General features: G+C 42.7%; 2 non-coding genes across 2 annotated transcripts; both read right to left on the bottom strand.

The window, feature by feature from the left end:
• Positions 1–5,213: 5,213 nt before the first annotated feature.
• TRNAN-GUU lies at positions 5,214–5,287 on the bottom strand. The gene has a single exon. It is a non-coding gene; the product is annotated as a tRNA-Asn (tRNA).
• A 1,541-nt stretch (positions 5,288–6,828) lies between these two features.
• Positions 6,829–6,901, bottom strand: TRNAR-CCG. The gene has a single exon. It is a non-coding gene; the product is annotated as a tRNA-Arg (tRNA).
• Positions 6,902–25,371: the final 18,470 nt, after the last annotated feature.

Here is a 25,371-nt window from a genome sequence, read left to right as displayed (position 1 = left end):
CTTAGTACCACAGACAGTGGTACTAAGTGGATCCCTTTCTAAATGGGACCCCCAATACCAACGATCATGGAGTCAGGAAACTGAACGATAAAATAAAATCATACCCTCATGATTCTGCCTCAGTGTTCTCCTTAAAGAAGCGATAATATGTAGTTGGTGGCAAGGGAGGAATCTGATTGCACATGCTAAGAAAGACTCTTAGCTTCTACAATGGTTTGCCAGTTATCTGTCTTATGAAGGGTATTGGAAATATTCCTTCTCTCCTCTTAAAGGAGTCACTTAGATGATTACTTTTGGACTCACCAAGAGCTAACTGTACAGTACTCGTTCCCAGCTTTGCCTTCACCTTTACTTCTGATCTTTGAACCTGACTTCCCTGTTAGGAGGACTTGGTAAGAGTAAGCAGCTGGAGCTTTAAAATATTAAAGGCTGAGGTCAGAAGATCTCAAGGTTTGTCAGAACACGTTTGGCTTTATCAGACATTAGTCCTTTCGTAGTGTTTTGCTTACATTAAAAAAGAATCCCTGCAAAAATAAGACAGGATAGAGACTGAAGAGCAAGGCAAGGCAGATCAGGCAAGGGCAGTCAGGAAACCTCTGAAATACGGAGATGTAGTTCTTCCCCCTTTGAGATTCACTGTTTAAAAAAGGAAAGCAGGAACCTTCTGGCTTTTACTTCCCCTTCTTCAGTACTGACCCTAGACTTAACCAATTCAACAGTGCAAGATCCTTTGAGAATCTTGTCCTATTGTCCTGGTTTTCAAGAGCTGGTCTGTCCCCCATCACTCTCGACATCTGCCTCTCCTCCAACACCAGAGCCACTGAATGGTGGTAGAGTAAGGCAGGAAATCTTGAGGACTCAGTCCACTCCGGATTCATGTAATTTAGCATTATCTGAGTTCCCAAGGACGTATGCCCATTCATCTTAAGTTCCCTTACCTTCTCTCTTGCACACTTCTCTCCACACTCAATCACCCTCTCCTTTTCTCCATTGCCAGAGGATGAGATAGACAATCCTTTTTTTCCTCCAAAGACTAATCCTATCTCCTTGATCTTCCTACATGAATCTCTTCCTGATCCTACCGTTCTCTCCTCAAATTTCCTTCTAGCTATTAGTCTGGACACATTTCCTCACATCACTTTCTACCTTCAATAATACTGATCAGGACATGAAAAGAGACCTAGAGGAGGGCCTCCAGCACAACAAGTAGGCCACACCTTTCAGATGGATGATTTATGACAGGCCATGGACAAGAGTTCTGCAGGATGAGAAGGCATGGGTGATTTTTGATCTGCCCATTTGGTAAGAGAATCTACAAGGATGAGTTCCCATATCCACTGAAGTCTAATAATAAGTATACACATTGTATACCTCCTAGAAGACCAAGTTTCTTTACAAGTATTATGTCATTTTTCATAAATGTTTTCTTTATTATAATAATAATTATAATAATAATAATACCTTGCACATAGTAGCTACTAAAAAAGTATTTTTTGAATGAAAGGAAGGAAAGAGGGAGCAAACTCCATATGGGTTTCAGATCCTGTTCTCCAGGGAGCTGCTGTTCAGAACCCACCACAAGAGCAATTCCTGTAATTCCCCTTAGTGGGCTCAGTAGTTTCCTAAGCCCTATCAACCTGTTTTCTTTTTCATCTTCCCAGCTCTGGTCTAAAATAGGACTTGTTCCTCTAGGAAAGAGAGAGAGACTGCAGGCATCTCATCCACCATCTCAAGTTTTCATGGAACTGTTTGAGGCATGCAGTTCTGGAGCAGGCCTCTTATTACAGCGTAGTGTTGGAATGGTGCTCAAAGTAATTGAAAAACCAGTGGAAGTTACCGTTGAGAGGACTCAAGATTCTTCTTCTAGGCGCAGACTCCAAGGAGGTCAAGAATAAAAGAAAAGGACCCACATGCACAAGAATATTTATAGCAGCACTTTTTGTTGTAGCAAATAACTGAAAGTAAATTAGATGCCCATTAAGTATGGAATGGCTGAATAAATCATGGCACATGAATTTAATGTAATATTATTATGCTGTAAGAAAACAGTAACTATGATAAATACACAGGGAGATAGGAAAACACATATAGACCGGTACAAAGTGAAAAAAGAACTAGTAAAATGATATTCAAAATGACTCCTAATGCTGTGAAATTATAGTTACTTTTTTCTCTTTTTATTATTGATTATAAAGGATAGTTGAGAAGCAGAGGGGACTATATTGAGAAATGTAGGTGATATAAAAACAAAGAAAGAAAAGTTTTTAGAAAGAAATGAAAAGTCAGTGGAGGGCCATAAGAGTAGATGACGATACATACCTCTTCCCTTATAACAGAAAGATATAGGACTACTAAGGCACGAGGCTGCGTATACCTCGTTAGATACTGCCACATCATTGGATTTCCTTTTCTTTCTTCTTTGTTTTCTTTGCCAATAGGAAAAAAGAAGAAATCTGCACAGCCGGGAGACGTGGGCAGACCAGGGTTACTGTCCTTCTTGAGCTTCGTCAGGATAAGAATGGGGGGGAGTCCTGTTGAATGGTTAAATTCAGCTCATTTCTTTAATCAGCTAGAACTTGGAAAGTGATTTCAGATGGGATAAGCATGAAGGGAATCTGGGATTTCTAGTTGAGGGGGATGAGAATGAGAAAGAAGTGGAAAGCAAGTTGTCTTTGTGTCCCTAGCCTAAAGGACCAGAACTAAGTCGGTTTGAGGGGGGTTCAGGGTCCTCTTAAAGACTGGAGAGCAGAAAAGTGTTGCCTGGCAGGAATTCATGGACTCAAGAAGTCTTTAAGTCAAGTTGGCAAAGGTTTATTGTAACATCAATATGGCAGGCAGAGCTCCTTAAGGAACTTGCAACCTAACAGGAATGATGCTAAAGCCTATATAGAAAAAGTAGTGGATTATCTGACAGATATGCTAATTAGGTGATAACATACAACCTTAGTCACAGGCATCTTTCACTACTGGAAAACAGGGGAAGGGGTTTCTAAGGGGTGTATTTTTGGTCTGTTATATCTGAGAGTTGACGTCTATAGCTTGACCTCTGGTTTATATATGCTAACTGTGGATATCAATACATGATAATTCTGTTGTTACAAGATAGTCCTGTTTTTACAAGGGAAATTCTACAGAGGTCAGCTTATTCTTGTAACAGGGAAAGATAGTTTGTTTTACTAGGGCCCACTCATGAGTAATTACTAGGCATAGCATCCTTGGGCTAGGGAGAAAACTGTCAGGAATAGTATTTTGAAGCCAGGGAGAAATGTGATCTTGAAATTGGGGTCCAAGCACAAGCATCCCCATCAGAACTAGTCATATCTCATAGTTCCCTATCTCTGACCAAGGCCCTATGTTTGAATAAAATTGAGAAAGGAAGAATACTTGTCATGGTCACAAGAGGCAAGGGACAGGATCTGAAAATACCAGGGAACACATTCTTCTACTGTAACTTCTCCGATTTTCTAGAACTTAAGTTATGGCACTGTCCATACAACTGCCCAAAGCCCTAATGACTGTTGAAGTAGAACACCATCTCCTCGAAGTTCTGCTATGCCATTCATGTTCCTGGGATCAGTGAAATGATGAAGGCTGGAGAGAGCATTGTACTCTACTAGAAGCTTCTATCATGCCGTTCTGCACCCAGGGAGTAATAGAGCTGGACTACCTCTGAACAAGACTCTAAAGGAAATAGATGGAGTTGGATGTTGAGCCTTCTCAACCTTCTGCAATCTCATTTCAACAATTAGGACTTTCAATCATTTCAGCCAGCTTCCTTCCCCTCTCTTTACTCCCCACCCCAACCCCAAGATCCAGGTTCTGTGATCAGAAGGAGAAATGAAGTGGTGGGGGGTAAGGTTTAGAGTTGACATACGTAACACCAACAGGAGATACTTTAAAGTTACAAAGAACATCATCTGTGAAATAATTGCTTTGGGTCAGATCCTTCTTTCTTTTATTTAAGAATGTCTTTATTTTATTTTTCTCAATTACATGTAAGAACAAATTTTAACATTTGTTTTTTTATAATTTTTGAGTTCTTATTTCTCTCTCTTCTTTCCTCTCCTCCCCTCCCCCTTCCTTGAGAAGGCAAGCATTTTGATTTAGATTATACATGTGCAGTCAAACAAAACATATTTCCTTATTAGTCATGTTGCAAAAGAAAAAAAACCACAGACAAAAAAAGTTTAAAAAAAAGTGTGCTTTGATCTGCATTCAGACTCTACTAGTTCTTCTCTGGAGGTGGGTACTGTTTTTTCATCATAGGTCTTTCAGAATTGTCTTGGATCTTTGCATTGCTGAGGTTAGCTTGGTCCTTCACAGTTTATCATTGAACAATATTGCTGTTCCTGTGTACAATGTTTTAACTCTGCTCACTTCACTTTGCATCAGTTCATAGAAGTCTTCCCAGGTTTTTCTGAAATCATCCTGCTCATTATTTCTTACAGCACAATAGCATTCCATCACAAGCATATACCACATCTTATTCAGGCATTCTCCAATTGATGGGCATCTCTTCAATTACCAATTCTTAGTCACTACAAAAAGACACATTGTTTGTATATATATTTTCTTTCTTTTTTGATCTCTTTGGGATACAGACCTATTGGTGGTATTGCTGGATCAAAGGGTGTGCAGTTTTATCCCCATTTGCTCTCCAGAATGGTTGGATCAGTTCACAACTCCACCAAGAGCGCATTATTGTCCCAATTTTTCCACATTTCCACCAACTTTGTTGTTTTCCTTTTCTGCCACATTAGCTAATCCAATAGGTGTGGGGTGGTTAGATCAGGCCTTTCAATACACAACACCCCACTTCTCCCCTGTCACCAGACAAAAAAATAGGGGTGGCAACCGAGTCTGACATGAATCTTACTCGTAATCTCCTAACCTGGAACACAAAATCGGGTATCCTTTCAGCTCTAGCCCTGTTGGATCTTTGAAGTTACAACCCCGCTTCTTGTGCGGGAGAATCACAAGTTTTCCTCTTCCTTCGGCTCCCCGCCGTGTAATACCCGGTTATCATGGGAGAACAGTATGCAGACTTAGGTGGCTCGAGAGATCCCTTTGTTAGGATAGAATCCGACAATGAGGGGCTCTTACCTCACCATAAAGGAGTTGTGTGGTGGTACCTGTTTGGTCGAGATCGCTTTTTTGTAAGGTAGACTTGAGTCCAGAAACTAAGTGGAGCTTACATGGAATCTAAGGAAAAACGTCCCTGGGTGGGCTCGAACCACCAACCTTTCGGTTAACAGCCGAACGCGCTAACCGATTGCGCCACAGAGACAGCCGCTTCACAGCTTTTGGAGAATTCCCTACATCCGGTATTAAGCGTGGTTCTCCGCTCTTCCCGGCATGTAAGGTCCATTCCCTATTACAGAATGCGGGCGTGGGCGGCTGTGTCCAACCCGCGCTCTATGAATTCAAGGCCCTAAGCAAAGGAGGAACAGGGAAGAGAAAGCCGCACCTGCCGTGGACTGGCATCCTCCGTTTATTTCACACTTCCCGGGCAGAAGAAAAAGGCCATGGCCCCCATCCATCCGCGCCCACGCGCCCCGACAGGCCTTCGCTCAGGCTTTAGAACTCCGGGTACAGGGTGCGGAAGACGGAACCTCTCGGTCCTCCCGAAAACTCTAAACCTATTAATGATCGCTATAAAACCATACGGGAGGTGCGGGTGCGCGTGGGTTTACATCACCTGCCTACACCCAGGAGGACGTCCCAGAACTCCAACTCCGTTAGGAGGAGGGGTGGTCGGGGTAGAATGGGACAGGGGGTTACACTGGGGGCGGTGGGCGTCACATAGGGCTTCGTGAAGGAGGCGGCGCCCGGATGGAACGTTGAAGCGGGACGATTTCTGACAGGCGACGGAGAGAGGCAGGGAGCGGATTAGAGGCGCTGGGGTGGGGTGGCGGTGGGGGATGGCCTGAGCGGCGAAAACACCGAGGCGGGATCGGGATGGCGAATTCAGAGACCTGCTGATTGTCCCCCATGGCAGGAACGTAGCAGGGATGAGGAGTAATATGAAATAAAGCTGGAAAATTCGAGAACACGGTGGAGGACCTCAACGTCCGCTTGTGTTTCTTCTTCTAGGACTGACGAACCAGCCTTTCGTTTTACAGAGGAGCAAAGCTTGATTCCCTTCGATACGCATGCAGTCAATTCGTGCTAGACCCAGGAGGATCCTAAAGGAGGGTGACCCGGCCATGACTTGGAGGTCAGTTCTAGGTCCAGAATGTTCCTTTGGCCGGAGAGGCTCGCACACTTCGGGAAGTAAAGGATCTCGGCCCTCTCCTCTTGAAACAGAGCCCCAGGGTAGGGGATCTTCGGAGTCTTCGAGGGCGTAAGAAAATGAGGCAGCTTAGGCCTGGGGCATCCATGCAGGGGGCATAGCTCGGGTCTAAGGGCGCAAGGGAAAGAAGAGGGGGAGGGTCGGATCGGGTCTGAGGGAGGAAAAAACCCCAGAGCGGGCTCTAAAACCTAGGCTTCAACGCCGAAGCTTCAGCCGCCTTCTGCGCCGTGGTCTCCACGTTTGAGCGCCCGTCCGCTCTGCACGCGCCTAGGCTCGGCAGCCCGCTTTCCGATCCAGGCGCCTCGTTCCGCCTTTAGTTTATTTTTCCTGCTTGGAAATCCATTGCCGGTTCTAGGTCGTTCCCGATAAGCACCCCGGGAACGGCGCGATCTCGCAGACCGTTCTGGGGTTGGGAGTGGTTTGTTTCACCCTTTCCTCTTCACTTTCGCCATCTTAGAGGAACACAGAGGTTGAGCCGACCGCAGGCTGAGACGGAAGAGAAGTGCTGAGGAGGAGGAGGAGAACGAAAAGAGAAGCGACCACGAAGGGACTCGAACCCTCAATCTTCTGATCCGGAATCAGACGCCTTATCCATTAGGCCACGCGGCCTCTTACGTAGGCCGCCTTCTGCTTTCCCTATAGAAAAGAGGGCGGCCGGAGCCCTCCTCCCAGCTTTCGCTCCCGCAGTGCTTTCCCGTAGCTGTGGATGTCCACCTTACGGTAAGGCCCAGAGCCCCGGCTCGGAAGGAGCTGCTGTTTCCTTCATTCGTTTAACCCCCTTTGGAACACTGGAGGGTTCGCAAGGGGCGGAAGGCTCAGGGTTCTAGGTCTGGCAGCTGGGAATCTCGGTCTGTGCCCGGATTCCTTCGTCTCTAAAGCGCCAAGAGGGAAACCGCGAGTACAGATCGCAGCCCACCACCCTCACCGAGCCAAGAAGCCCGAGGCTGTGGGGGCTCAACAGCAGAGAGCTGCGGCTCTCGGACCGAATGGAACCATATTTCTCGGTGGGAAGGCGGAACAGGCCCCAGGTCTGGGGCCGGGCTCAGGAGCAGCACCTCAGCAGAAGGGCCCAGTTTGGGAGGCTACCGAGATGCTGAGCTGAAGCCGTCCTAGGTCCAAGGTTCCACCAAGTGGCTCATCACGCTAACTGCATATTGCTAGAGGCAGAAGATTCTATGTTGCTAGGGTGGAGGTGTTCACACTCCATCTCCTGACTCCGCGTTTTTTCTCTGGCTGTGCAGCATGCCTGGAATTCCCTCCCTCCTTGTCCCATCCTCCTGGTTTTTCCGGCTTCCTTCAAACCTTAGCTAAATTCCATCTTCGGCAAAAAGCTTGTCTCGATCCCCCTTAATACTAGTGCCTTCCTTTTACTGAGTGTCTCCAATTTATCCTTCATACGCTTGTTTGTACAGTCGTTTGCCTGTGGTGTCCCTCCAATAGATTGTGAGTTCCTTCAGGGCAGCGAGCGACTGCCTTCTTTGTACACTGCCTGGCAAATAGTAGCAGTTTAATAAGTGCTTGCTGATCGACTGGTTGAATCGCTATAGATACAGCTGGAGTGGAGGATGCTGGGATGCTAGAATGAAAGTGGTCAAGGTTCTAGGTTATACCAGGTAGCTGACGGGGTGGGAAACCTGCGACTTTGAGGCCACAGGTGGCCTTCTAGGTCCTTGAGGGCAGCCTTTTGACTAAGTCCAAGTTTTACGGAACAAATCCTTTCATTTGTAAAATGGGGAATAATTACAGCATCTATGTCACAGGGTTGTTGTGAGCCTCAAAGGAGATGATATATGTATAATCTCATGGCCAGAGTGCTTTGGTGCTTTCCAGAAGAGACAGTAGTCAAAAAATAAAAAAAATTAAAAAAGAATTGATTAAGTTAGTAATTAATTGTTAACTAAATTAGCATTTTAGACTTTTCTATTAAATTGGAATGCTAATTTTAGTTCCCTCCAGAGAATTGAAATGGTGCCAATTGTAATTTAGGCCTTGTAATTTTGCCAGATTAAAGATGTCATCTTCAAAAAAAAAAAGGGACTGTGATGAAAAGTGATTCCTGAGTGACAGAGATAAATCTGAGAGAGAAGCTGGGAGAGTGAAGTAGGAAAAGAAAGAACTGTGAAGGGCAAACTAGACATACACGCGTGAACACACACACACACACACACACACACACAATGGTCCTTCATTTCCAGCACCTGCACCCCAAGAGACTAAAAGAGTGGGATACTCAGGTAAGATTGTTCTCACCCAGGTTGAGCTAAGATTTCATCTTCCTCATGGATAACAGAGACCTCTTTACTCTTGTGTATTCTATCACTTAAACTAATCTGTATGGCTTCCCAATAACTGTTTTACTGTTTGCTTTGATAAGTGTCTTTATTTTCTCTCCTAACTGACTAAGCTCATTCCCCAGGTCTCAGTGGGAGGAGAACTATCTCCTCTCCCTGCTCCAGCAACTAGCAAACTAAGCCCCTTAAAAATTGTCTCTTTCATTTCTCTATATCCCCATTTATCAGCACTGTGCCTGGCACATAGTAGGTGCTTAATAATGTTTATTGACTATGTCATGTCTGAAATTAAGGCAAACTGAGAGACAAAGGTCCAAGCAAGATCAATTTATTAGTTAGGCTCAGTGGATAGAGCAGCAGGCCTGGAGTCAGGAAGACCTGAGTTCAAATATGGCCTCAGATACTTACCAGCTGTATAACCTGGACAAGTCACTTGACCTCTGTTTGCCTTAGTCCACTGGAGAAGGAAATGGCAAACAAGTATGGGCATACTAAGGTCCATGGTGGTCGTGGAGAGTCCAACACAACTGACTGAATGACAGAAAATGAGGAGCCAGAAATTCAGTGACTCTGAACCAACAGAACCTCTTAGTGGGCTAATAGTGACTGAGACCAGGGGCAATCTACTGTAACTCAATCAAACACAATTCAACAGACCCAAACCTGGATCAGGTACTTAGTGAATCCAGACAAAGAGAGTAATGTACAGATCTTACCCCAGATCATGGTACTTTGGGAGCATTGAGAACTTGCAGGCCAACTAGCCTGAGCTGTGAAAGCAACAGAAGCATATAAAAGGAAAGTTCAGAACAGACATTTCCCCTCAGAAGTGCACTGAGCTCCATACTGACATAAAGTTCAAAGTCAAGAAGGAGGCTGGAAGAATGAGCAAACAAAACACCAATCTGACCATCAATAACTACTATGTTGATAGGGACGTTCTAGACACAAACACAGAAGAAGACAATAACTTGAAAACATCTATAAGCAAATCTCAAAGAAAAAAATGCAAATTGGACCCAAGTCCAACAAGAATTTCCAGGAAAGTTAAAGAAAGAGTTAAAAAAAATATTTTTAAAAGATATTTTAAAACAAGTGAGAGAGGCAGAGGGAAAATGGGAAAAGAAATGAGATCTAGGCATGAAAGATATGAAAAGAAAATTCACAACTTGGTAAAAGAGGTGCAGAACCTTACTGAAGAAATAATTTATTTATTCATTTATTTTCCCCTGGTTACATGCAAAAACAATTTTCAACATTCATTTATAAAACTTTGAGCTCCAAATTCTCTCCCCTGCTCCCTCACCCTACCCCATTTAGAAGGAAAGCAGTTCAATATAGGCTGTAGGAAAATAATTTCTTGAAAATTAGAATTGGCCAAATGGAAATTATGATTTCATGAGACATCAAGAAATAATAAAACAAAGCCAAGACACAAAAATATAGAAGAAAATATGAAATACCTCAGGGGGAAAAACTTACCTGGAAAATAGATTGAGAAGAGATAATTTAAGCATCATTGGACTACCGCATAAATAAAAAGAGAATTAAATTTGCCCAAATAGTATAGAACCAGAAAGCAAAGTAGAAATTAAAAGAATCTATTGGTCACCTCCTGAAGGAAATTCTAAAGTGAAAAGTTCCAGAAATATTACATCAAAATCCAGAGTTCCTAGGTAAAAAATAAAATATTTAAGATTCAGAAGGAAATAATTCAAGTTCTATAGAGCCACAGTCAGGATCACACAAGATTTATTAGTTACTACTTAATGAGGGAAGAGATTGGAACATGATATTACAGAAAACAAAGGATTTGGAATTACAAGAATAACATATCTATCAAAACAGAGTATAACTCTACAAACTAAAAAGTAATCAAAGTAATGAGCAACTTAAGCAAAGTTGTAATATTTAAAATAAACCCACAGAAATTATTCACATATGTAAATTCAGCAGAAAGAGATAGAAAGAGAAATTCCATTTAAAATGACTTCAGACAATATAAAATACTTAGGCGTCTACTTGCTAAGATACATAGAAGAACTGCATAAACACAATTATAAAACATGCTTTACACAAAGATAGATTTGAAGAATGGAGAAATATTAATTGCTCATGAATAGGCAAAGCCAGTATAATAAAAATGACAATATGACCTAATTGACTTTACTTATTCAGTGGTATGCCAATCAAACTACCAAAGAACTTTTTATAGAGGTAGAAAAAATGATAATCAAACTCATCTGGAGGAGCAAAAGGTCAAGAATATCAAGGAAATCTATTTTTTTTAAATGGGAAGGAAGGAAGCCTACCCAGAAGCACCTGGAAGATCTCAAACTATATTACAAAGCTGTAATTATCAAATAATTGGGTACTAGGTATGAAATAGAGAAGCTGAACAGAGGAACATATTATAGCACAACATATAGAAGCAAATAAGCATAGTGACCTAAACCTAAAGATCCCAACTATTGGGATAAGAACATACTACTCAACAAAAACTGTTGCAAAAACTGGAAAGCAGTATGGCAGAAACTAGGAAAGAAAGAAAGAAACTAGGCAGAAACCAACACTTCACATGGTATACCAAGATAAGTTCAAAATGGTATACCAAGATAAGTTCAAAATTTAGGTATAAGCAGTGGAGCATGGAAGAAATCACCTATCAGATTTATGGATGGGGAAGAGTTGATGACCAAGCAAGAGATAGTGAGGTTCACTGGAGGTAAAATGGCTAATTATAATTACATAAAATTTAAACGTTTTTTTGCACAAACAAATCAATGCAGCTAAAATTAGAAGAAAACTAGGAAACAGGAAAAAAAACTTTGCAGCAAATTTCTCTGGAAAAGGCATAATTTTAAAGATATATAGGGGACAAAGTCAAATTTACCCCCCTCCCCAAAAAAGGAGCATTCTCCAATTGGTAAATGGTTAAAGCATTTGAATGCTTGCTTTTAGAAGACGAAATCCCAGCTATCACTAGTATGGATCACAAACTAAACACAACTCATTCCATCTTGATGAACTAAGCACAAGTCCCTCCATCTTGGTGAAGTGAGCACAAGTCCCTCCATCTTGTGTTAATCATTAGTTTAGCAATTAAAGGATCTCCTTGCCATGCTTTGCACTCCAAAGACCCCTCCACAAGAACATACTGAGTGATAACATCTGTTCCAGGAGAGGTCAAAGGCTCCCTGATTTCTGGAATCAGCTTGGTCATTTAGGTTAAGGTATTTTACCTAATCAGTCAACATCCCCTACCAACCTCGTTTTACCTGAAACTTTCTCCCTCCTTTGTGGTTTACACATATATAAGCCCTATATAAACTCACTTTGGAGAGTCTCTGCCCATGAAGGTGGGGCTACTTTGCTGGAGAACTCAATAAACCCCTGCCATAATTGGTGACTGTGGTGGGATTCAAGGTAGATAGAACCACCAGATCATCTTGGAGTTGGGAACCAGAACACTGGTGGACCCCACCTGCTTGGAATCGCTTGTGCAGGTGATGGGAATAAGGGATTGGGTGATCAGACAAGGAAGAGGTTTGAGCTAGGTTTAGAAAGTACTTTCATTTTGATAATTGATTTCACCAGCAAGTATTCACTTGTCTGTCGATTTGCGTCTGATTTTGATTTCTTCAAGTTCTCTTAGGGTGTTGTGAGTTGGTCTTCCACAGAGGATTCCCTGCCCTTACATTGTGAATCCCTTATATATACTATTAACATTCCTTAAGCTTAAACTGATCACTCATCCATCCTGGTGTCCTGGCACTACAATTTATAGCAGCTGCACTGAGGCTGTCTTGAGCATGGTGCTCCCATAGCAGTCTTGATAACAAGGACTACCAATTCAAATGCCACAGAACACCAGGAGAGACACCTTGATGGGCTTCCTGGGTTCATTTAGATTCATAAATTGAGGACCAAGTCTGTGACTAGTCTTCCAAAGACAGTCAAGCCCACTCAGCCAGTTTGAGCCTCAGTTGAAAGCAAGGGCCAGGGCACTCAGCCAAACTGTGTGATGCTTTGGACAGGGACCCCCAGAGAAAGATTAGAGCTAAGGGTCCTGGTATTCTAGGAAATCTCTACACAGTCCAGATGGTGAATTCTGCTCTCCTGACTACAGGGCAACCCTGGACACAGTGACTGTTTCTTGTCTGTCTTGTTTCTGTATATGGTCTGTCTAGTGTTACAAAATGGGGTCAGACCAATCTAAGTCAGTTGAGGGAATGCCTACAGTTACAGTGGTTCCATGACTGGCTGGTAGCCACCTGGATATATTGGTGAACATAGGCATTGGCTCTACACTCATTAACTTAGGATGACCCTAGGTTAGTGAAGAAAATTTGTATTTGGCAGGCAGTGAGATGGGCTTGATGGAGTTTCTAATTCAGAAGTTCTCTAGCACGTGCAAGATCTTGTTTATCTTAGAGAACTTGGAGAGGGAATGCCTTGTCACTCATGAAAATCTCCTGTGAGATAGCACAGAAAGGAAGCTTAGGAGGGCAGGGAAGACATACAGGCATACCTCCTTTTATTGTGCTTCATTTTATTACACTTCATAGATATTGTGTTTTTCACAAATGGAAGGTTTTTGGCAACCCTGTGTCAAGTCTGTTGGTGAGCGCACCATTTTTCCAACAGCATGTGCTCACAATTGTGCAATTTCTTCAATATTTTCAACTTTTTCATTATTATTCTATCTATTATGGTGATCCATGATCAGAGATATTTGAGGCTACTATTGTAATTGTTTGGGGGCACCAAGACCATGCCCATTTAAGACCGAGAACTCAAATAATACATGTTGTGTGTGTTCAGACTGCTCTGTTAACCAGCTATTCCCTCATCTCTCTCCCTCTCCTCAGGCCTCTCTATTCCCTGAGATACAACAATATTGAAATTAGCCCAGTTAATAACTCTACAATGGCCTCTAAGTGTTCAATATGAAAGGAAGAGTCAATCAAGGCTGAAAACTTCATTGTTGTCTCATTTTAAGAAAGTGCCACCACCAGCCCAACCTTCAGCAACCACCACCTTGTTCAGTCAGCAGCCATCAACATTGAGGCAAGACCCTCCACCAGAAAAGGAAAGGTCATGACTCACTGAAGGCTCAGATAATGGTTAGCATTTATTTTTTTAGCAATAAATGATTTTGAACTAAGGTATGTACTTTTTTTTAGACAATACCATTGCACACTTAATAGAGTACAGTATAGTGTAAAGATAATTTATATGGACTGGAAAAGCAGAAAATTGATATGACTTGCTTATTGTAATATTTGGCTTATTGCAGTGGTCTGGAACTGAACCCACAGTATCACCGAGCTGTGCTTATATTTAAAATAGCTCTTTCAGCTATTGTTAATATTAAGCAGGGACTTCTTCTCTCTGATTTTTAAAATTGGGTTTTCCGTGGGAGATAAAGAGGAAAACTTGAAGATTCTTTCTTTTTCTCTGCCTTTACAACCCTGGCCAGGTTGGAGATCGCAAAGATAAAGACAGACAAGGAAAATGAAAAAACCCTTTTTTCCTGATTTGTAGAATATAAACTAGTTAACGACTAAATTTGTAATGAACTGTAATATATTTACTGTAAATTTCCAATTATGGTTTAAAAGATTTTTGTAAACTGCTGGATTTTGGGGGTTTGCAGCAAAATTAAGATTAAATGCAAACAGCACGTGCCTTTCACCCTTACCTAGAGGGCACTAGATGCATTGTTCTAAGCAGAACCGAAGCTTGATTTGAAATGATTCAACCGGAATTAATTGCTTAGGTAAACTAGTAGCAAGTCACTGCAGAAGTAAAAGTATAGCCGTCAATTGGTATTGTAGAGGAGAGTTTTCCGTGGAGTATTAGGCTAGAATTTGATTGAGAAAGAAGATGAGATGGTCTTAAGAAAGTAGCTAAGATAAAGGGGAAGTGAGGAATCAAAGTATAAAATGAAGGTTAGTTTAAATTGGTGGGTTTTAATCAAAGTCCACTGGAAGAAAAACAACTTTGCAAAAGAGAAGGTTTAAGAAGTAGAGCTAGGAGGAGAATGGGTGGAAAGTTAAAGACATTTGAGGTCTATTTGCATTCACAATGTGAACTGAGGGTTTGAAAGGTCAAGGGTTTGGAGTTTTGGAAAGAGGTTTGAGGGTTCTTTTATTCCACTGAGATAAGAAGATTTGAGAAACTTTTTAGAGAAATTTCTTCTAGCAATTTCAAACAGACAATATTCTAACATTTGCCAATAGATACTATAGAAACAATCTGCAGCATGAAATTATTTGAGTATAGCATATAAAAACTCCAGCCTTGAAGGACCAATCAGCGGGTGTATTCCACTCCTTAGAGCCTCACAGGCTCCAAAAAGAGTGGGATGCGAATGTGAGATTGCAGCAGTACATCAGTGGAATCCACAAAGGACAGAGCTCTTTAGGTGAATGTGAGAAAGCCTTTGTTGATGTCTCAACTAAAGATGATACATAAAGGAGAAAAATATGAAGGAGGAAATATTTTGTAGAGTTCAACTTAACTTTGTGCCAGAAGGCAATCCAGATTAGATGGTACAATGAGTATTAAAGAAGGATTCAGCTGAGAAAACTAGTGTAGATGATATAAGAGAATTTACGTCAAGAGAAGCACCCTAACTGTGAGAAAAGCTTCAGCCACCTAATCCAATCCAACAAACTCATTGTTGCACCTACAATGTGCTAGGCACTATCTAATAGAAAGATAGTCCCTGCCCTCAATGAGATTACAATCTAAAGGGGAGATAGTACAAAAGAGAAGCTGGAAGGTGGGGGAGGGAGGGACACCAGGTGGTACCTGCCCCGGGGGCATCTTGTCCCAAGAAGCTGAAGGCAGGAAGGGCAGTAGATGCAAGATGGAGTTTTCTGAGAGTCCAGTGTTTGGCCTTTTGGAGGGGAAGGCACTGGGAGGAGTCTAATGCTCTATTCTCCAGCCCTTCAAGCAAAGCAGAGGAGGCTGAGGGTCTAGTTGATCAAGCTTGGGTAGCTACATAGCGGTGAGTTGAATATCACATGGAGTCTGGTACTATTCGACTTTCACAGAAGAGAGCCCTATTAATGTGGTGAGCGCAGGAAAAGCAAATAAACAACCATTTCCACCAGCAGATGTGTGTTATGAGTACCAGAAAAAAAGACATAGCAAAACTCTACATAGAGGCAAAGGTTAGGAGAGATTCTATGGTAGCTCCCCATGTGGAACAAGTGCAATGGAGCCCAGAAGGGAGAAAAACCCAATGAATTCCCTGAACTTGAGTCCCGATTTAAGTGTTACAGGAGATTGAGGATCCATGAGGACTTCTCCATATGAAAGAAGCCACATGTGACCAAAGTGCAGGGAAAGTTGTGGTTTGTAAGTCAGCAGTACTGTGTGTGCAACTGATTAGGCATCAATCAGCTTCAGATTTTTGTTTGCAAAATGAGAGAGTTAGTTTAGATGAGGGCAGCTGGGTGGTACAGCGGACAGAGTACCAGGCCTGGTGTCAGGAAGCCCTGAGTTCAAATCTGGTCTCAGACTAGCTATGTGACGCTGAGCAAGTCACTTAACCCTGTTTGCCTCAGTTTCCTCATCTATAAAATTAGCTGGAGAAGGAAATGGTAGACCACTCCAATATCTTTGCTAAAAAAACCCCAAATGGGGTCACAAAGAGTCAGACATGACTGAAATAACAACAAGGTTCTAATTCTAGAACATCTTAGGAAAAACATAAATGCTAGACTCAGGGCTTGAGTCTTACCATGTGCTAGGCAGCCCGTATTGTCAGTGCTAAGACTGTGGAAGAAGTGTAGCACACACTAGAGAATTCGTGCCACACTTACTCACAGACAGCTGGAGAAAATACGGAAAATGCTTGGTTACTGTTACATCCAGGTATACAACAAATAAAATACATGAGACTCCTTTAGGGTTCAGAGTATAATATATGCTTAATTCAATGGTGTCAAACTCTATACACAATAAAGGATCCACATTTTGGTCTAGTTTTAAAATGTAATATCCATGTTTTGTTGTATTTTTAAGGATTTCCCAAGTATATTTTAATCTAGCTCATGGGGCACATGTTTGCCACCTCTGCTTTAAGTGACTCAGAAGGCTCGCATTGGGGTTACTTACATTAAGGCTAGATGTAAGGAAAAACTTCCAAACAATTAGACTACGAGGAAGTAGAACAGGCTGTCTCAGGAGGCCATGGGTTCCCCTTCACTGACATCTTCCAGGCAAAGGCTGAATGACCATTTATTTGGTACATTATAGAGGGTATTCTTCAAGTATGGGCTGGCACCAGATGGCCTCCAGCTCAGAGAGTCTCTGACATCAGTAGCTTGAGTGTTAGAAGTTTCAGTTGGAATATGAGAGAATATAGGTGGATCGAGGCCTAAAGAGGCACAAGAGGCTGTTCCAGAGGCTCAAAATAGAATCAGAGCTGTGGTAGGAAAACCATATTCTGACTGGGGGCAAGGGGGAGTAAAATTATCCCAGATAATGTCCCATGGGTGATGAAAGCAAGTTTTGTGAATATTTGCCAAACTACATTAATCCAATCTAACAAACATTTACTAAACCACTAGGTGCAAAGCACGTGTCTCAGGTACACATTTTGTCTTCAGATTGTAATGTTCTTTGGGACGTAGAGAGGGCCTTTCTTGCTTTATGTCCAGTAACTCAAATACCATAACCACTTTGCAAATAAGCAATATTTTATTAGTATTTTATAGCATTTTAGGGTTCACATCTATTACAACCCAGTGAGAAAGGTGTGGCTAATGTTAATTATGCCCATTTTACAGCTGTAAAAACCAGGGCTTTAAAATGTGAAGTATTTGCCTAAGCTGGCAAAGCCTAGACTGGACTTCATGATTTTAAGTTCAGCACTCTTTAGCATTATATCCATATTATTTGGAAATTTTCCCGGTTCAGTTGACAAATTGGCACCACAGAGGAAAAGGGTAAAATCAACCCAAAGATAGAGACAGGATCAGAATCGATGTAAGAGCTTCCATTTCCTAATACCTTCCAAGCTGTGCTAATGTTGATTTCCATCCCTGAGGGAATTCACAGTGGAACTGGTAGGGATTGAATCATATTCCCTAATGCCTAGAGTCAGCCCTATAAGGGAGGTCAAGGTTGGGAGGAAATCCCCTGAGTAATTATCCCTTGCCTAATCTTGAAGCAAAGCTATAGACAATTTGAAAAGTTGGCTACCCACTTCCTGCCCGAGAGGTAATGGTCTTAAAATGTAAAATGAGACACACATTTTTGGACATGGCCAGTGTGAGAATGTTTATTGCTGTATATTTATTAAAATATATTTGATAACATATTTTACAAGGGTTTTTTAATTGTTCAATGAAGGTGGAAAGGAGAGATAATAATGCTGTAAAAACAATACCTAATAAGATTGGAGAGGAAAAGGAATTATTAAGCACCGACTATATGCTAGCACTGGGGAATAAAAGGACAAAAAAAAGTTGTGAGAAACACTGAGGGATGGGCCTCGAAGGTCCAGATAGCCTGTTCTTGCCTTCCAACTCTCAGACCTTCAGACATAATCTTTTTCTCAGGGAGCTCCTGCTCTCCAAGTTCTCTTTCGTATTTCATTCACAGTCTGGACCAAGCACGTCCATCTCACATAGCTGCCTGTTACCTGCAGAAACGAGATTAGATGTAGGGTTCTCTGCAGGGCTCAGAGTCTGCATCTGAGTTAAGCTCCCCAAGTTGGGGCTCTCTGTTTAAATGATAGGGAGTGCATGTATGCCTCTGGACAGATGAGAAAAGGAATCCAGCTGCCCTTCGGCCACTCACTTCGGTCAGAAGCTCCAGAAGGTCCTGGCGAGGGTCAGCTATGATGACTTCTACAAGAGTCTGGATAAAGTCTGAGCCGTTCTCATCTCGGTATGCCACATAGCCTAAAGGGCAATGACACCAATCAACTTTCCTTCTCATTTAGAGGGAGTTACCTGGGATCTAGTAGAGGGGTGAGGCAAAGAACCATAATCATAAAAATGTAACCAAATCAGCTGGTCTTGATCCTCCAATCGACCTGAGGACTGGCAGGTTTCAGACGAGGCACAGCACCTAATCCCAGGAAAATGTGTCTTCACTCCCCCTAGACTAGGAGCTTTTGGATCTCCTTGGGATAGACCAGAAAGCCCTCGTATTGCAGCTATTTCTTTCTTTCTTTTTTTTTTAGGAATGGAATTTGAGAATAACTTGCTGCAATAATTGACTCCTGGGAGAGGAATCCAAATTCTCTTCCTATGGCCCATAGGTTTTTTTGTTTACTTTTTCAGTGTGATTCCCCTCATACTTCTCTGCCGCTGAATAGACTCTCAGGATGTCCATTTGGTCTAGGCTCCTAGGAAAGTCCTCCCTGGAGGAGACATCTAGAGTAAATCAGAAAATATTCTTCACGTGGAAGAAAAAATACTACCACCCCCATCCTCTACCTCAAAGCAGCCCCATCTAGGAACTCACAAACTGTCAAAAAATCAAAAGACATTTCAGTCCTAGCCTTTGGGGAGCTTACAAATTCTCCCATTCTTCTACCCAAATCCCCACGGCAATGGCCATGTCCAGCCCCTCCCTCTTAGCCTTTTCTCCTCTCTCCGTCCCATTCCCTGCCCGATTTCCTGAACCAAGGGCAAACTCTCCCCTTTCATGGCGATGTAGACGTTGCATGGTTCCTTCTCATTTTGGAGTCTATCTCCTCAAAGAAACGTGCCCCGATAGTAGGGAGGTGAGGATTCCACCCAGGTCCTCTTGGATTTCTAAGATCACAGGATTTACAGCTAGGAGGGGCCTTAAACATTCCCTAGTCCAGTCCCCCATTTGACAGATGAGGGAAGTGAAGCCCAAAGGGAGGAAGTGATTTGCCCAAGGTCAAAGAAGTAATGAGGAGCAAAGCTTGAACTTGAACCCAGGTCCGCTGACTCCAAACCTGCCCTCCTCTGCCCACACTACAAGCTGGGTTCTTTGCTATGTCTTCAGGACTTTGACTCTAATTGGAGACATTGGTTCTTTGCTTGTCAGATGGAGCAGATAGAGGATTCAGAGGAAACTAAAGAAAATCAAGAAAAAGAACTGGCAGCTACACTTTATGTGACATCTAAAAGGAGGAGTTGTGAAAGGTAAATATTGTCAGGAAACTATAGGTCAGTGTCTGCACTCTGGCCTGCTCAGACAGCATCTGGGGTATTATGTTCAGTTCTAGGACACTGATAAAGTAAAAACTGAACAGAGGGGGCAGCTAGGTGGCACAGTGAGTACAGCACCGGCCCTGGAGTCAGGAGGACCTGAGTTCAAATCCAGCCTCAGGCACTTGACACACTGACTAGCTGTGTGACCTTGGGCAAGTCACTTAACCCCAATTGTCCTGCCTTCCCCCCCAAAAAAAAAATCTTAAAAAAAAAAGTGAACAGAGGATGGCAACTAGGATGGTAAAGAGCCTTGGTCATGGGATTAGTTGGAGGAATGTTAAGAGTTTAATATGGAAAAGAGAAAACTCATGGGGAACATGAGGGCTTTCTTGCAGTATCAGAAGGGCTGTAATATGAAAGTGTTTTCTTTGTCCCCAGAGGGCAGAATCAGGGGTGCGATGGGTAGGAGTTTTATTTTTTTTTTAGAAAGGGCAAATTTAGGCTTGATGACAGCAAAAACTTCCTGATGATTAGAGCTGTGAATGGCCTGCCTCAGGAGTTGGTGGCTTCCCCCTCACTGAGGTCTTAAATGAGAGGCTGGATAACCATTTGTCAAGTAGATTGCAGTGGGGAATTCCTTGAAGATCTGTCAGTTATGTTATGATGGAGAATGAATTAGCTGGCCATTGAGGTCTTTTCCCACTCTAAAGTCCCACAATTCTATGAACTCTGATATAGAAGGAGAGGCAGCAAAGGACGGCAGACAAAGACCTTGCACTTGGAGTCTCTAAATCTGGAGCCACATCCTATCCCTCTCTGCCAAGTCTCTGCACCACAGTTACTCTGATACCTTGGGCAAATCCTTTTCCCCTCTGATCCTCAGCTTCCCCATCTGTAAAATAGAGATAGTAAGACTTTGCAAGTCACATGATGTTACTGTGTGGATAGACCGAAAAACATCATGTAAAGCTGTTCATAACATGAGAATTGTTTTAATTCAAACTAACACTGTGTCTCCTATGTGCATAGGAAGAGAGAAGGGAGGGATAAAAAGGAGGAGGCAAAGATAGATTTAGAGCTAGAAGAGCCCTTGCCTTCAGTGAGCTAATGGTCTAGCCTCACCCTTAGCCTCAGGATCTTGGGGGGAATGGGAGAGGTTCCCAAGAGAGACAGTATAGTGATAGGTGAGGACTGAGGACAGAGCTCACCCTTAGGAGTTGGGAGGAAGAAGGACAATTAACGAAGTAGACCAGAGATCCCTTCAAGACCTAACATGGCAACCCCTCAAAGGAGAAGGAATCACCTACCTTGTGTGTTAGCATAAACCTGGAGGATGTCTGCATGAGAGGGATAGTCAAAGGCCTCTGCAGCCAATGCTGTAGCCAGCGTCCCCAGCCAGGGCAAAGTTCTAGGTCTCATCCTGGATCTCTGTTACCTGACAGCCCACAGAAAGAGGGTGGAAACAGTATCATCATTTTGTGAGTGAGGAAGCTCGGGCTCAAAGTGATGGAGTGGCCTGCCCCAGGTCACTCAGGTAATAAATATCAGGGCTGGAATTGTCCCCTGGCCTTCCTTGCAAAGCAAGTAAGAAATAACCCATGGGTGCCGGCTCGCAAATCCAGGGTTCTTTCTCTACCTCCACAGGAAAACCCATGAGGTAAGTGTAGCTTACAGAGGTATAATACTAAAATAGAAGACTGTCTTTGCCTTAAGGAACATATGATTTCAAGAGGATCAAAACTTGCACATATGCAACTATCAGAAAACAATACAGTGTGTGCCACGGACGATGCCAGAGTGGTTTCAGAATAGAGAGTTCAACTTTGGGCTGGAATGATCTGGGAAGGCTTGATGGACCAGCTGGGCTGAGAGCCACCATCAGAGAAAAGAGAGGGCACAAAGCCAAGGGTTAGGCTGGGGAGAGAGAACCGAGGGCTGGAAGCTGAACCGCTACCTGAGTTCCAAAGTTACAAGAGGGCTGAGTCCCCTACTCACCCCCACGGCATCCCTGCAGCAGGAAAACTTTGGCCTTGCCCTGCAGGGCCTGACAACTGCTCAGCTCCCTCACCATCTCTTCCACTTCCACCATCTGTCCATCAGCCCCCAGAAGACGCCCCTGAGGTTCCCCATGGGCCATAAGGACTATCAGGGCACAGCTCGCAGCAGTCCCATAAGCATCCAGATGCTCCCGGAACTGAGATAATTCCTTTAGGAAATCCTGAGGATAAAAAGAAGAATTCCAACGTACCCCAAAAGCAGGAGATCTTTTTCTTAAGGAGAATCCGTATTTTCCTTGGACGTATGTCAGATTTCCCCCCACCCGTGCCACCCTCCACCCCCCAGTCTTGACCTTCGCTCACTTGACCCTAGATGAAGCCTGACCGCAGGTTCCCCACCCTTGGTAGACTAATCAGTCTCAGAGGTCTCTTTCAATTTTCAATTCTCTGCTTCTTTTATCTAATCACTATCCATCCTGCTGCACACTTGTTGAAAATCAGGAAATGACTATTAATCAAGAAATACCCTTCCATAGACCAAGTGACTTCTCATGTAACACCTTACCACCCTAGCTCTTGGGTTCCAGCTCAATTCAATAAGAGTTTATTAAGTACCTACTATGTGCCAGGTACTGTGCACATGCCAAGGATAGTTTAAAAAAAAAAAAAACAGGGGTGGAGCCAAGATGGCAGCTGGAAAGCAGGTACTTGCCTACAGCTCTCCCCCACGACACTCCAAACACCTATAAAAATGGCTCTGAACAAATTCTAGAACTGCAGAACCCACGAATAACAGAGGAAAGCAGGGCTCCAGCCCAGGACCAGCCTGGATGGTCACCGGGTAAGGTCTATCGCACCATGCTGGGAGCGGAGAGGAAGGAGCAGAGCCCAGCATGGGCCCCGCCCAGACCAACCAGACCTGGAAGTGCCTTAGTGCCCTGAATCAGTGAGCTGTGGCAGTTACCAGACTTCTCAACCCACAAACACCAAAGACAACAGAGAAGATTAGTGGGAAAAACTGCGGGGACGAGTGAAAGGAGTTGGCCCATAGGCCACTGCCCAGGGTGCGGTGGAGGTGGTGCAGCTCTGAGGCTGCTTACAGAGCTACAGCTGCAGTTCCTTCCAGCCCCAGGCCCACCTGGTGGGAGGAATTAAGTGGGGATCAGAGCAGGAGTACAGAGCCTGTTTAGATCTGAGTCACGGTTTGGGTTGGCGGTTCTTGGGGGAGGAGTAGCTGGTGTGGCAGAGCTTGCTGTATAGAAATAGCTCTGAAAACAACAGCACAGCCCCTCAAGCTTGGGACAAAGTACTCTCTACTCTCAAACAGACATACCCCAACGAAAAACTCAAGGGTCAACTAGCTGGCTGGGAACAAGACCAGGCAGTGAAAACGCTCTGTTTCAGACTCAGACTTTGGAAACTTTCTTTGATGACAAAGAAGACCAAAACATACAGCCAGAAGAAGTCAACAAAGTCAAAGAGCCTACAACAAAAGCCTCCAAGAAAAACATGAACTGGTCTCAGGCCATGGAAGAGTTCAAAAAGGATTTGGAAAAAGCAAGTCAAAGAAGTAGAGGAAAAATTGGGAAGAGAAATGAGAGTGATGTGAGAAAACCATGAAAAACAAGTCAATGACTTGCTAAAGGAGACCCAAAAAAATACTGAAGAAAATAACACTTTATAATAGACTAGCTCAAATGGCAAAAGAGCTCCAAAAAGCCAATGAGGAGAAGAATGCCTTGAAAGGCAGAATTAGCCAAATGGAAAAGGAGGTCCAAAAGACCACTGAAGAAATACTACCTTAAAATTAGACTGGAGCAAGTGGAAGCTAGTGACTTGATGAGAAATAAAGATAGTATAAAACAGAACCAAAGGAATGAAAAAATGGAAGACAATGTGAAATATCTCCTTGGAAAAACCACTGACCTGGAAAATAGATCCAGGAGAGATAATTTAAAAATAACTGGACTACCTGAAAGCCATGATCAAAAAAAGAGCCTAGATATCATCTTTCAAGAAATTATGAAGGAGAACTGCCCTGATATTCTAGAGCCACGGGGCAAAATAGAATTGAAAGAATCCATCGATCACCTCCCTCAAATAGATCCCAAAAAGAAATCTCCTAGAATATTGTCGCCAAATTCCAGAGCTCCCAGATCAAGGAGAAAATACTGCAAGCAGCCAGAAAAGAACAATTTGAGTATTGTGGAAACACAATCAGGATAACACAAGATCTAGCAGCTTCTACATTAAGGGATCAAAGGACTTGGAATACAATATTCCGGAGGTCAATGGAGCTAGGATTAAAACCAAGAATCACCTACCCAGCAAAACTGAGTGTCATGCTCCAAGGCAAAATATGGACTTTCAATAAAATGGAGGGCTTTCAAGCATTCTCAGTGAAAAGACCAGAGCTGAACAGAAAATTGACTTTCAAACACAAGAATCAAGAGAAGCATGAAAAGGTAAACAAGAAAGAGAAATCATAAGGGACTTACTAAAGTTGAACTGTTTTGTTTACATTCCTGCATGGAAAGATGATGTGTGTAATTCATGAAAGATGATGTGTGTAATTCATGAGACCTCAGTATTAGGGTGCCTGAAGGGGAATATACATACATATACATACATATATATATATATATATATATATACATACATATATATACATACATATATATATACACACACATACATATATATACATATATATGTATATATATATACATATGTATATGTATATATATATAAACAAAGGGCACAGGGTGAATTGAATATGAAGGGATGATATCTATAAAAAATAAAATCAAATTAAGGGATGAGAGAGGAATATATTGAGAGAGGGAGAAAGGGAGAGATAGAATGGGGTAAATTATCTCGCATAAAAGTGGCAAGAAAAAGCGTTCTGTTGGAAGGGAAGAGGGGGCAGGTGAGGGGAATGAGTGAATCTTGTTCTCATTGGATTTGACCTGAGAAGAGAATAACATACACACTCAATTGGGTATCTTATCCCACAGGAAAGAAGGAGGAAGGAAATAAATAAGGGGGGATGATAGAAGGGAGGGCAGATAGGGGGAGGAGGTAATCAAAAGCAAACACTTTTGAAAAGGGACACAGTCAAGGGAGAAAATTGTATAAAGGGGGATAGGATAGGAAGGAGCAAAATATAGTTAGTCTTTCACAACATAAGTATTGTGGAAGGTTTACATAATGATACACATATGGCCTATGTTTGAATTGCTTGCCTTCTTGGGAATGGTGGGTGGGGAGGGAAAGAGGGGAGAGAATTTGGAACTCAAAGTTTTAAAAGCAGATGTTCAAAAGAAAATACTAGGAAATAAGATATACAGGCAATGGGGCATAGAAATTTATCTTGCCCTACAAGAAAGGGAAAAGGGGATGGGGGGGAGTGGGGTGACAGAAGGGAGGGCCAACTGGAGAACGGGGCAATCAGAATATATGCCATATTGGAGTGGGGTAGAGGGTAGAAATGGGGAGAAAATTTGTAATTCAAACTCTTGTGAAAATCAATGCTGAAAACTAAAAATATTAAATAAATAATTTTAAAAACGGGGGCGGGGCAGTCACTTCGCTGAAGGATCTCATAATCTAATAAGGGAGACAATATGCAAATA

This window comes from Trichosurus vulpecula, chromosome 9, assembly GCF_011100635.1.
Source record: "Trichosurus vulpecula isolate mTriVul1 chromosome 9, mTriVul1.pri, whole genome shotgun sequence".
Lineage (NCBI taxonomy): Eukaryota > Metazoa > Chordata > Mammalia > Diprotodontia > Phalangeridae > Trichosurus > Trichosurus vulpecula.
Note: the sequence above shows the minus strand (reverse complement) of the source record. Positions and strands in the feature narration are given on the sequence as shown.